Source organism: Stegastes partitus, unplaced genomic scaffold, assembly GCF_000690725.1.
Source record: "Stegastes partitus isolate 25-593 unplaced genomic scaffold, Stegastes_partitus-1.0.2 Scaffold792, whole genome shotgun sequence".
Taxonomy (NCBI): domain Eukaryota; kingdom Metazoa; phylum Chordata; class Actinopteri; family Pomacentridae; genus Stegastes; species Stegastes partitus.
In genome coordinates this window covers 322,369-332,914 of record NW_007578523.1, presented here as the reverse complement: position 1 = coordinate 332,914, position 10,546 = coordinate 322,369, and the positions used below count along the sequence as shown (strand labels likewise).

Here is a 10,546-nt window from a genome sequence, read left to right as displayed (position 1 = left end):
ATTGATTTAGAATGTGCAATATTGAAATAGATTCTCTGATTATGAGTGAATTGTGAGCCTCAAATGTCAGTAAAAGCTTGTTTTAGGTGGCGTCAGAGTGTGAACCAGTATCTCCTTTGTTTACTTGAGCTGCTGCTAAACTTCCTAACAGGACTTAAATATGCATGTAATAGTACTTTTCCACTATATGGAGGAACAGAAACATCAAAGTCAGTCAACATGTATGATTACCAGCAGCAGTAGCTTTAGGTTTGAGATACCTGCTGGTTTAACACGTCCCTGACAGCACTTCAGTCGTGTTTTCATGTTTCCATGAGGACGGAGGTTTTCAGTCAGAACGGTGCTCGTGTCGACAGGATTGTTTTTGTTTTTAGAGAATGACAGAGTAAAAAAAACTCATTTTAAAAATACCTGTGTTCTGTGGAGTGGTCCTCAGTCCTTCCACCTGATCCAGACACCTGCCAGCCCAGCTGTTCCCCGTTCTCAATTAACCCCAGTGATTGTAGCGAGGCCAGTTTTCAGACAGGTTTTCGTCGGCTGTGCCAATTTGCTGAACCAATTCAGATTCCCTGTTTCTGGCCTGTAATGTTACTGATCTGTGTTTTCTGTTAGCCGGCCCGCCGACTTCTGAGATTTATGTTCCTGTTTGTTTCCTTCTCCAACCGTCTGACCGTCCCTATTTAGCGAACTGGCCTTTGCTCTGCTCGGTGAGTCTGTATTTGGGTCTTCGGGTCCTGATGCTCGTAAAATGAATTTGGACATTCTTGGTGAGCGGAGCTGTCCAGGGATTTATTTAGATACCCACAACCAATACATATAAATCTTTCCTTGAGACGGGGCGCTGGTGGTTGGCATGTAGCGCTCTTCAAGAGTTAGGTTCCTGCAGAGTGCATGATCCGGTGGAACGGGGTTCTGTGCACGATGAAATGTGAAAACTGTTGTTGTCTCTCCTCCTCGCTAACCAGACCTCTGTTTGCATCTCTTCAGAATGTCTCTTTGCAATAATTTCATATTAGTAACGCTGGAGAAGTACCTGTGTAGATAAATGGATGGCGTGGAGGCCAAAGTTGACGTCCAGATTTACGTCTTTGGCCTTCAGGACAGATGCAGTTCACACTTAAAGTACAAACAAAACTTATCTATTTGAGCACAAATGTCATACTTTGTCATTTTCCTATTACTTTAAGGCATCACATTTTTCTATATGTTCAGCGATGTGCAATATCCAGATGTGTGATATCAGTTACACAACAGTTTTTATAATTCTTAATACACTAAATAAACTATCCTTGCAAAAATAAGCCACATTACTGTTCTCATAGGTTGCACTTGTACATTTCATTTTCTACTATTCATTTGGTACATTTCTTTCTGTACTTCTTCTTTTCGAACTGTTTTCTGATTGGACTGACAGGATCACTCAAAGGAATTCTGTTATATTCTAACCCAAGTTTTCATCTTTCAGTTTAGTGAATCTGACTCCTGTTTTCTATTAGATTCAATCTTAAGATAAGCCTTTATTAATCCCCCAGTGGGGAAATTTGCGGTGATGTAGCAGCAAGGAGGCAGTGCAAACATATAAGGAACATTTGTAGGAATGATGTGCATACGTCCATGTGGGGATATTTAGATTTTGCACAGGTTCTTCCATAACTAGAAGTCCTCACATAAGTAATACTGATACTGCACATATTCTTGTGAAGCTGCACCAGTGTGGATGATGTCGGTTTCTCCATGTGTGCTTCACTGGGAGCGGTGCTGGTTGGTTGTGACTGGTCGGTGGGTTTGGATCTTGAGCTTCAGATTTGAATAAAAAAAGACAGACAAGAATGCAAGAATGCTTCATGACACCATTAAATAATATAAAGACTCAGCTAGGTTTTATTTTGTTCGAGAAATGTTCTGAGAAAGTTCTGCAAAGTTCTACTGTGAAGTTCTCTCTTCATAAAACAATTTGAGACAGTTGCATTGAGAACATCCTTCCTCTGTTATTACTGCAAGAACAACATCCCCATGACAGGAGTGTTTTTACAAAAGCACATTCTGTCTTCTGAGGCCTCGAGAACATCTTGACAACGTGGTTCGAATGTTGGTTTGAGAACGTTTTTCTGTCTGATAACATCCTTTAAAGGTTGCATTTGAAGCAGGACGTCTTAATTAGCTTAGCTGGATTGACAGATAGATGTGTGTGCATTTAGGATATCAGCAATACGGGTCGACTCATTATTAATCTGGTGGATTATTAGAGCCGATATTCAGCATTTTGTCAATTATTAGTATTGCATTTTTTTTTAAAGTTATTTTTTTGGCCTTTGTGCCTTTATTGGATAGTTTTAGTGAGAGAGAGAAAGGAAAGTAGGGGAGAAGAATGGGGGGACGACATGTGGGAAAGGGTCTTGAGTGGGATTTGAACCCATGACCTCCACATCAGGGACTGTAGCCCTGTACATGGGACTCCATCTCAACCAGGTGAGCTTGGCTGCTTCCGGGTACTGCATTTTTTTTAAAAAGGCGATTCCCAATAAATAGATGAATCTAAAACTGCACCACTTCTGCCTTTCTCCCATAGATAGATACTGCATTCATCCCCTTGGGCACATTTAAGGTATCCAGTTGCTCACACATGTTGGATTTAAGAAGAAAATAGAGAAGCTGATGCGCACAATAACTTGCAGATGTTGCCAGTAGAGGAAAAAAAATGGTGCAAAATTATGTATTAAAAGTCTAAATACAGTCTAACAGTAGAAATAATGATGGGTTAACCTTATAGGAGCATTATTTGAAATGATAGATGCCCATAAAACGTAATTAAAACATTAGATTCCAACGTTTTCTTGACTGGAACTTGTAGGTAATGTTGTGGGAACGTTCGCTGCTCGCTTGGGGGGATGTGACATGTTTCTGGAGCGCTTTCAATGGGATACTGAAGGAAGGAGAGAGAGAGAGAGAAAGAGAGAGAGACAAGTAAGATATATGTGCATGGACACACAGCGAGCGAGAAGCGAGAGAGACGCGCAGCCAAGAGAGAGAGAGAGAGAGAGAGCCGAATCAGAGAGGAAGAGGAGGAAGAGGAGGAGGGAGCTGATCCACAGTCGGTGTGTTTGAGGCAACTAAGACGAAGGAGAGACCTGCGGACACACACACACACACTCTCACTCTCTCTCTCTCTCACACACACACACACACTCGAGCGAGCGAGCGAGAGCGAGAGAGAAGAAGAAGAAACGGGAAGGGGAAGAATGAGGAAGAAGTCCGCCGTGCTGCGCGCCTCGTCCCAACAAATGCGGGTTTGCTGATGAAGCAGCGCGCCGGTCACCCGATCATACAGGTCACCCAGGTCGCGCCGCATGGAAACGAGGAGTCAGAAAACAACAGCAGCAACAAATAAAAAGCTGCCAGTGCATGGGAATCCGGACTCCTCTCCCCTCCTTTTGTGCGTCTCGCTCGGTGGATACGCCGTCTTGGCTGGCGTATAAGAGCTCCCTGCGTCTCCATTACCATTCCCCACTACTGGCTTACCTCTACTACTACTACTCCTCCTCCTGCTGCTGCTTCTCCTCTTCCTACTCCTGCTAGTATTACTAGTAGAGCTGCTTTTTATTATTTTTTTTACTACTGGCTGTCTTCTCCCGGATTGGATAAAAAATAAGAGAAAAGGTAGGACGCTCTGCAGTTTTCTGGGTGCGTTTTCAGCGGGGATAATCGTGTTAATAGAGATGAATGCGGGGGGTCTTTTGCTTCAATTGCGCGGCATTGTCTGGGGAAAAAAAAGCAAGTTTTGAATGGGATGCAGGGAAAAAAACGGGGGGGGAAACCCTCTCAAGGAAGCCCCGATTTGGAGAGCCGTAAGCGCCATGCGTCGGGAGGGTTTTGGATGCGATGTGGAGACGATGTTTCCTCACCCTCATCCTCCCCCACCACGCTTTTCCACACTGCGCTTTTCCTCCTCTGTGATTTGGGAGGTTTACGGAGGGAGGACCGCTGTGGTTTTTAGAAATCACTGATGGGAGGTGTTTTGCCAAATGCGTTAAAATGAGCAGCCGGTTCAGGCACCGCTGCAGGCGGCTTCCTTCTGGCTCCGAGGGCTGTATGTACATATATATATATATTTTTCTTTTCTTCTCGCCCCTCACTCCCACCTCTCATTCCCTGCCTCACTTATTTCTAGAGGAAGACTGATTAAGGATGCAGAGCACGTTCAGATAACCACTCTCGCACCTTCTCTTTTTTTGTTAATACGCGCACAATGTGGAAGTTGGGCGACAAACATGCGCAGTGCCGGTTAAATCTGCCTTATAGATATGGTAATCCGGTTAAAAGGATGCATTGAGAGGCACGTTTGCGCAATTCTGCAGGTCTGTCTAGCCTTTTTTTTTTTTTTTTTTGCGCCAGTTCATTTGGGAGCTTGTGGAGAGCTGTTTTGCGCATCAGTGCAGAGCAGGTTGGGGAGGAAAGCTTGGACCTCCAGGTTGTAAACTAGAATCAGTCTGAATTTGAGTCTGTTTGGCTGCTATGTTTGGAGAATGGTTCTAGTGGCACAGCTTCTCACATCAGTCAGCGCTTGCTGTAAAAGCTGGCACACCATAATATTAGAGCAGGCAGCAGACAGCGGCTTTTCATTCCCCTGATGTGACACTACAAACACTTCATCTTGTGAGGAAGCGCTTGGCACATCAGGCAGGTACCATCAAGGCTTTCCAGGCAATTCTTTTCCAGCTGACTTCAGTCGAGGAGGGGCTTTATGAGCATGACACAGAGGAACTGTAGCTCATCCGCTGTGGATGATGTGAAATATTTATTTGGCAATGAAAAAAAATGAAACAGCAGCCAGGGGTCTTTTTTTTTTTATTTTACTGCTTTATTTACCCTCCGGCTGGTGGTGCAGTCGGTTATTGAGGGGGAGCAGAAGATGTGGTTGGGAGGTGATGCTTCACTTTTGCAGAAAGTGATGTCTGATATTACAACAGAAAAATGAACTTTTTTTTCTCCGTGTCTGAGCCAGATTGAGGTCAGCTCTCGGTGGGTCTGTGATTAGGCTGCTTTTAACCTGGTGGAGGCAGAATGTGCGGCGCAGACACAAGTGTGTGCAGGCTGCTGAGGCTGTGACAACTGCTGGGTCACTGTGTTGTAAATAAGTCAGGGGCTGAGCTGCACTCTGGTCGGAGCCTCGGCGCTGTTGCATAATGCATGTGGTGTGAATATGATCAAAAATTCCAATTACAGATTGCTGTTTTTTTCATTTTTTTGTCATTTCTTTTGTCATATTACATATAAATGTCTGCCTTGCTGTGATTTAATCTACTTTTTTCCTTCCTGGGTTGCTATATTACAAGCCATCTTCATGATAAAAGACTGGCAAAACTCCTTTTCCCTCCCAAGTGAGATCATTTAAATAAGATTTTCACGTTCCCACGCAGGAAAAAGTTGTTCTGCTTCTTTCTGTGAGAGGGACCCTGCTCATGGTGGTTTACAGTAAACAGGGTCCTCTTATGGCAAGGACAGGTCACACTGTGATCCTGCAAAGTGAAGTGAGAAATGCAAAGGGGATGTAGGTTTTGCTGCAGGTTAACAACTTCCTGGAGCTTTTTTTTCATTCAATACAGCTTCTTAAAGGTTGTCCTCGTGGATGCCAGTCGATTCCAAACAATAAACTCAAACATAGTGGTACTGATTAGTTGTGCTGATGCTGAGATCACAGACAGTTCAGCAGCTAACAGGCTAATAGGTAGCCATCAAACCCAGAGGCAGGGTTCATCCATTAGAAATCAATATGCAGATTGGTGAGTTCGCAGCTAACTCGCCGTCCATCATCGTTCAGTGCTGATAGGTTAATATGCACGACCTGCTCCGTCGGGGGAAGTCCTCGGGTTAATACGTGGCCGCGCTGCTGCTGCTGCTGCTGCTGCAGTTCACGCACGTCTGGGTTCGGCGCAGATGCAACGCAGATAACGTAGAAACACAAACCAGATTCCTGCAAACCGGACCGACTCGCCTCGCGCGTTGTTTCTCCAACAACATGTGGACAACAGCTGCTCTCAGACACAGGAGTGCAGCAGTAAACCGGCAGTGAGATGTATGTGGTGTCCATCTTTCGTATGGTTATGCACAAGGGGGGAAATGAACTATTGACACAGATGTGGGCTCAGTTAAATGGACAAGCTGTGTCAGGGCGATGCTAATAAATGGTCCTAGTATAAGTGTTGTAAGGATCTGATGCAGGGTGCTATCAGCGTAAACCAAAACACTTACAAATCTTCATGTGTCATGTGTTTGTCCACGATAAACACAGCCAGAGGAAACTTTACCTTCATGATGGAAGCTGCGGTGTTTACAGGAAACACGGCAGCTTTCAGGAGAGTCCGTGGTTGATCAGGTGAAGCACAGCCCTCCTCTACAAGTAGCCGAGTCCAGCGATAAAGCATGCATGAACCCAAACATGTGTCCTGGAGCACCGTATAGCACAGTGTGTTGATAAGCTCATAAACACAGGAGTCGGGTCACATCTGTTGAATCTTTAAAGCACATTAGTCTGTGGATGCTTTACAGTTTAGGCCCCTTTGGTTTGGATGAAGTGAAGCTGCTCAAAAAACTTCTAGCTGTGTGGTTTGATGGATATAAAACGACTGAAACAAGCCGGTATTGAGTTGACTGGAGCCCATCTTGGAAGCATTCATTTTTTACTGTAAGGCCAATATTCACTCTCAGCTTCAGCTTGTTCAGAGTGAAACATCTTCCAAGGAGTCTCTGCTCGCTGTACAAGTCGAATAAAAACAACACAGACATGAAATTGGGTTTTATTCAATCAAAGTTTGAGGCTATTTTCCAACTTCTCAAGTAAATCTAGATGTTAAGCCACTTGATGCACCTCTATGTTCCAGCCAGCGACTGTCTTCATCAGCAGTTTGGTGCCTGTTGTGGGTTTGTCTGTGATTTATTGCTTTTCGTCCTGATAACAGCTGAGCTGTCCTCATGACAGGCGTGAGTGGAACAAAGTGGGAAAAAAAAATGGAAATGAAACCAAAACACAGCTGGCAGTAAAATGCAGAGTAGAGCTGCTGTGTATTGATTATGTACAAATATCATTTGATCTGCTGGTAACATAGAAGTATTGATTAGTGCAGCTTTAAGTATTTTGAACTTTTTGTGATTGAGAATCAGCGAAGTCAACAGGAAGCGACCGTGTGAGTTTGACAGTTTGCTGGTAACAGATTGTGCTAAACTAAGAAAAGTAAAGCAGTTTTTGGCTACTATCACATTTTTGGCTCATTTTTAACTGCAGAATAAAGTCCAGGACACCTTACGGGATATAAAGTATAGAAACAGCACAGCCATGAGTAGAAGTAGCAAGAACTAGAAGATCTCTCTTGTGCAGTTGGGTGCAGGTGTTTGGTTGGAAATCATAAAAAAAGAAACCGAAAGTTGAATTTCTTCGACTACTTATTTTACAAAAAAAAAGCAAAAATCTTAAATCAACGTTTTCCCAAGTCCCCTACATGAGTCAGCCAGTACTGGATTTTAAAAATGATGGCTCAACTTACTATTTAACTACTTGAGTTTTTAACTTTTTTCCGTGCTTCTGCTTTGTGCGCTTTAAAAACACCGCCTGCAGTTCAGCCCAGATCGCATGAAACGTCCCTCAGTTTTTGTCACATGATTGTCGATTGCAGCTGAGTCACAAGTAGCTGCACAGCTGTGCTGAGGGCTGCAGAATTTTTAAAATATTTTCACAGAATCTGGTGCTGGTTGTTTATGTTTTATGAATTTTTAAGTGAGGCTTTTGAAATTAAGTACATCTGATGAAATGTCATTTTAAGCTTTGATTTTTTTAAACAACATGTCACAGATGAGTAGTTTGAGGACTGTTTGAAAGTTGAAAATCCAACAATTCTTGATGTTTTTACAGTTTCTGGAGCTCAGAAATAATCTAACTTTTAAAATACAAATCTAAATTTAAACCTCCCTGCTGGATGTTGGGGCTCAGAGGGTTAAACTCTTCAGGACGACTCATGATAACAAAAAGCATCTTCACAAGACTCTCAGGCAAGATAGAGGAATCATAGAGGAATCATGTCACAGCAGACATCTCCACCCATCTACCAGTTTCACACTTCACACCACCAGCAGCTCGGCGGCGGCGGAGCTGCAGAAAGCTGTTTGCTTGTGGTTACTTCTCCTCCCTTGAATGAACGTAGATAAGGGAAGTAACGCAACTTTTTTTGCTTTCAAAGATTGGTTCTGTTTTTTTTTTTTTTTCTCTCGATTGCACAACAGCTCGTCATTGTCCTCCCACATGTTCGTGCCCCTCCGCCGCGGCCCGGATAGACAGACGAGCAGATAACGTCGGATGAATGGACGGACACAAAGACGGGCAGTAGGAAATAATCCTGCGTGTTACGGTGCCAGCCTGATAACTTCCTCCTCTCCAAGTGTAATAATATGACAAGACATCTTGGCTCGGGGATTGGCTGCTGGGCAGATCCAGGCTAAAAGAGCTCAACATCACTCTAATGACGGTAAACGCGGACCATTAATCTTCCGCCGTTTGCAGGGGCTACTGTGTGCGTCTGCGTTGGTGTCTGTGCTGACCGGTTGCACACAGCGGAAGATCCCTGCGGTTTTTATTTCATTAGGGGAGGTGAGAGTATGTTAGGCGAGCCCTCGCTTGCTTATCTCATACTCCCTTTCTCTCTCCTCCAGACATCTTACTGTTCTCTACATCCCTCTCCTCCGGTCTCTTTCGCTCCCCTTTCTGTTTACTTTCCCATATTTCCACCGTCTCTCTTTCACTCACCGTTTTAAATATTTCATCGCTGCCTCTCTCGACGCATCTGAGGAGCAAGCAAGTCCGTTTCTTCTGCGGCATCTTCTTTAAATTGTTTCACCGCTGCATCACTTGCAAATGACGGCAGTTCGATTCGGTTTCGGATGAACATTAGTGGGTTCGCGTCCCATGCACTCCCCCCTGTCTTCTTCTTCTGCTGCCTTCTTTCCACCTTTGGGTGCTGCCTTCAGAGGCTCCTCAGGCATGACAGTACCGGGCCAGAGAGGGAGCAGCTCGCCTCACTGCAGCACATGGTTTTGGTTTTCTTAGCTTTATGTATCATGTGTTTGTTTTTGCCTCTGGGGAGGAGGATCCACCGGTCCGGCTTGGATTTTCTTTCCGAAGCTCTCGTCTTCTGTTGTGCTCCTCTTGAAACCGAGCCAGGGTTTTTGAGGTCATTACACCAGGGAAAATCACGGCGGGACATTCTGCAACCTGATATTTCAATTACAAAATAAGCCGCCACTGCTGGGCGGGTAAGTCTTGTTAACAGCAGCCACATAAACAGTTCGGTACCAGCCGGAGCATTACTTCTGCCTTGATCGAGATTCCGGTGAGGATCCTGTTTGCAGGGAGACACCTGCAGCTTGGCGTTCCTGCAGGATGTGCTTTGCAGTCTGTAAACACTGTAAACAGAACATTTAATTATCTCAGGTCAACTGAAGTGTAATCTTCTGATTAAGTGTGGAGCAGCCGAGATTGTGTAAGCAAGCTTCATCAAGGATTTCTGTTCGTGAGGATGAATTTTAAGCGAGCCAGAAGCGAAGAAGGGAAGTGGAGCATCGACTTTGATTTTGTGACTGAGCTGTGTTTCATACGAGGATGTACGCTCACAGGTGCAACGTTGCTGGTTTAAATTAACAAACCTGCTTAAAAACTCTGCATATTGTGCCATTTGGAAGATGCTTCAACCTTCACTGGATTGTGTGGCAGCTCTGTTGGCACTGTTACGCCAAGTCATGCCTCTTCTGTTCCTGTTTATTCCGTTCAGGGTCACAGTCTCGTCGAAGTGGCACCAACAAAATTAATCTCCATCTGACTGTCATTTGATTAGATAGGCACAGAGGAAACACGGGGATAATGAGCAATAAAGCCTGTAGGTTTTCATTAAAATTTCTTTCCATTATGGGGTATAAATCTTTATCTGTTCTACCTCTTAAAAAAAAAAGGAGATTTGTACGTATAGCGAGGCTGCACGATGACATCGACAAATCATCGTTTAAAATCCACATCTGCCCAAAACGAACATTCACAGGCAGATGAGATGAAGCTGCTCGGGCACGGGGATGCATGCATGGACAGAGATTGCATTTACTCGTTCTGCGACTTGTGAAATAGGTCAAGGTTTGGCCCGGTTGGTGCTGTTGTCGGGATTGTCTCGCCTGTTCAAGTAGGACGACGGCTGCAGGTTTTGTTTTGGAAAAAAGGTGAAATAGAAACTGCAGTTTTCTCATTTTGCCAAGTGAACATGTTTATTACAAAAGCACTGCAGAAGGAAGGACTTCATTGCACTCTCTGCAGTTAGGTGTGAATAATATGTGGATGTCAGCAATTGGCTAAACTAGTTGGAGAACATTGGCTTAACAGCGGTACTCCAATATTTTATACATGCACAGTAGCTGGAATGCAAAAGGAAGTTAGAATTTGGGAGGCAGATGCTTTTGCCCTTGGGCAGAGCTCGGCTACCTGTTTATTTTCAGCCAGCTCATGGCGGATATGTGGTGT

General features: G+C 44.3%; 1 protein-coding gene across 1 annotated transcript in view; it reads left to right on the top strand.

The window, feature by feature from the left end:
* The first annotated feature begins 3,074 nt into the window (after positions 1-3,074).
* LOC103364905 (sodium/calcium exchanger 1) overlaps positions 3,075-10,546 on the top strand; it is a 182,457-nt gene continuing 174,985 nt past the window's right edge. Inside the window, exon 1 of the mRNA XM_008292196.1 lies at positions 3,075-3,657. The gene's annotated coding sequence lies outside the window, so the exon portion shown is untranslated. The remainder of the gene's footprint in view (positions 3,658-10,546) is intronic.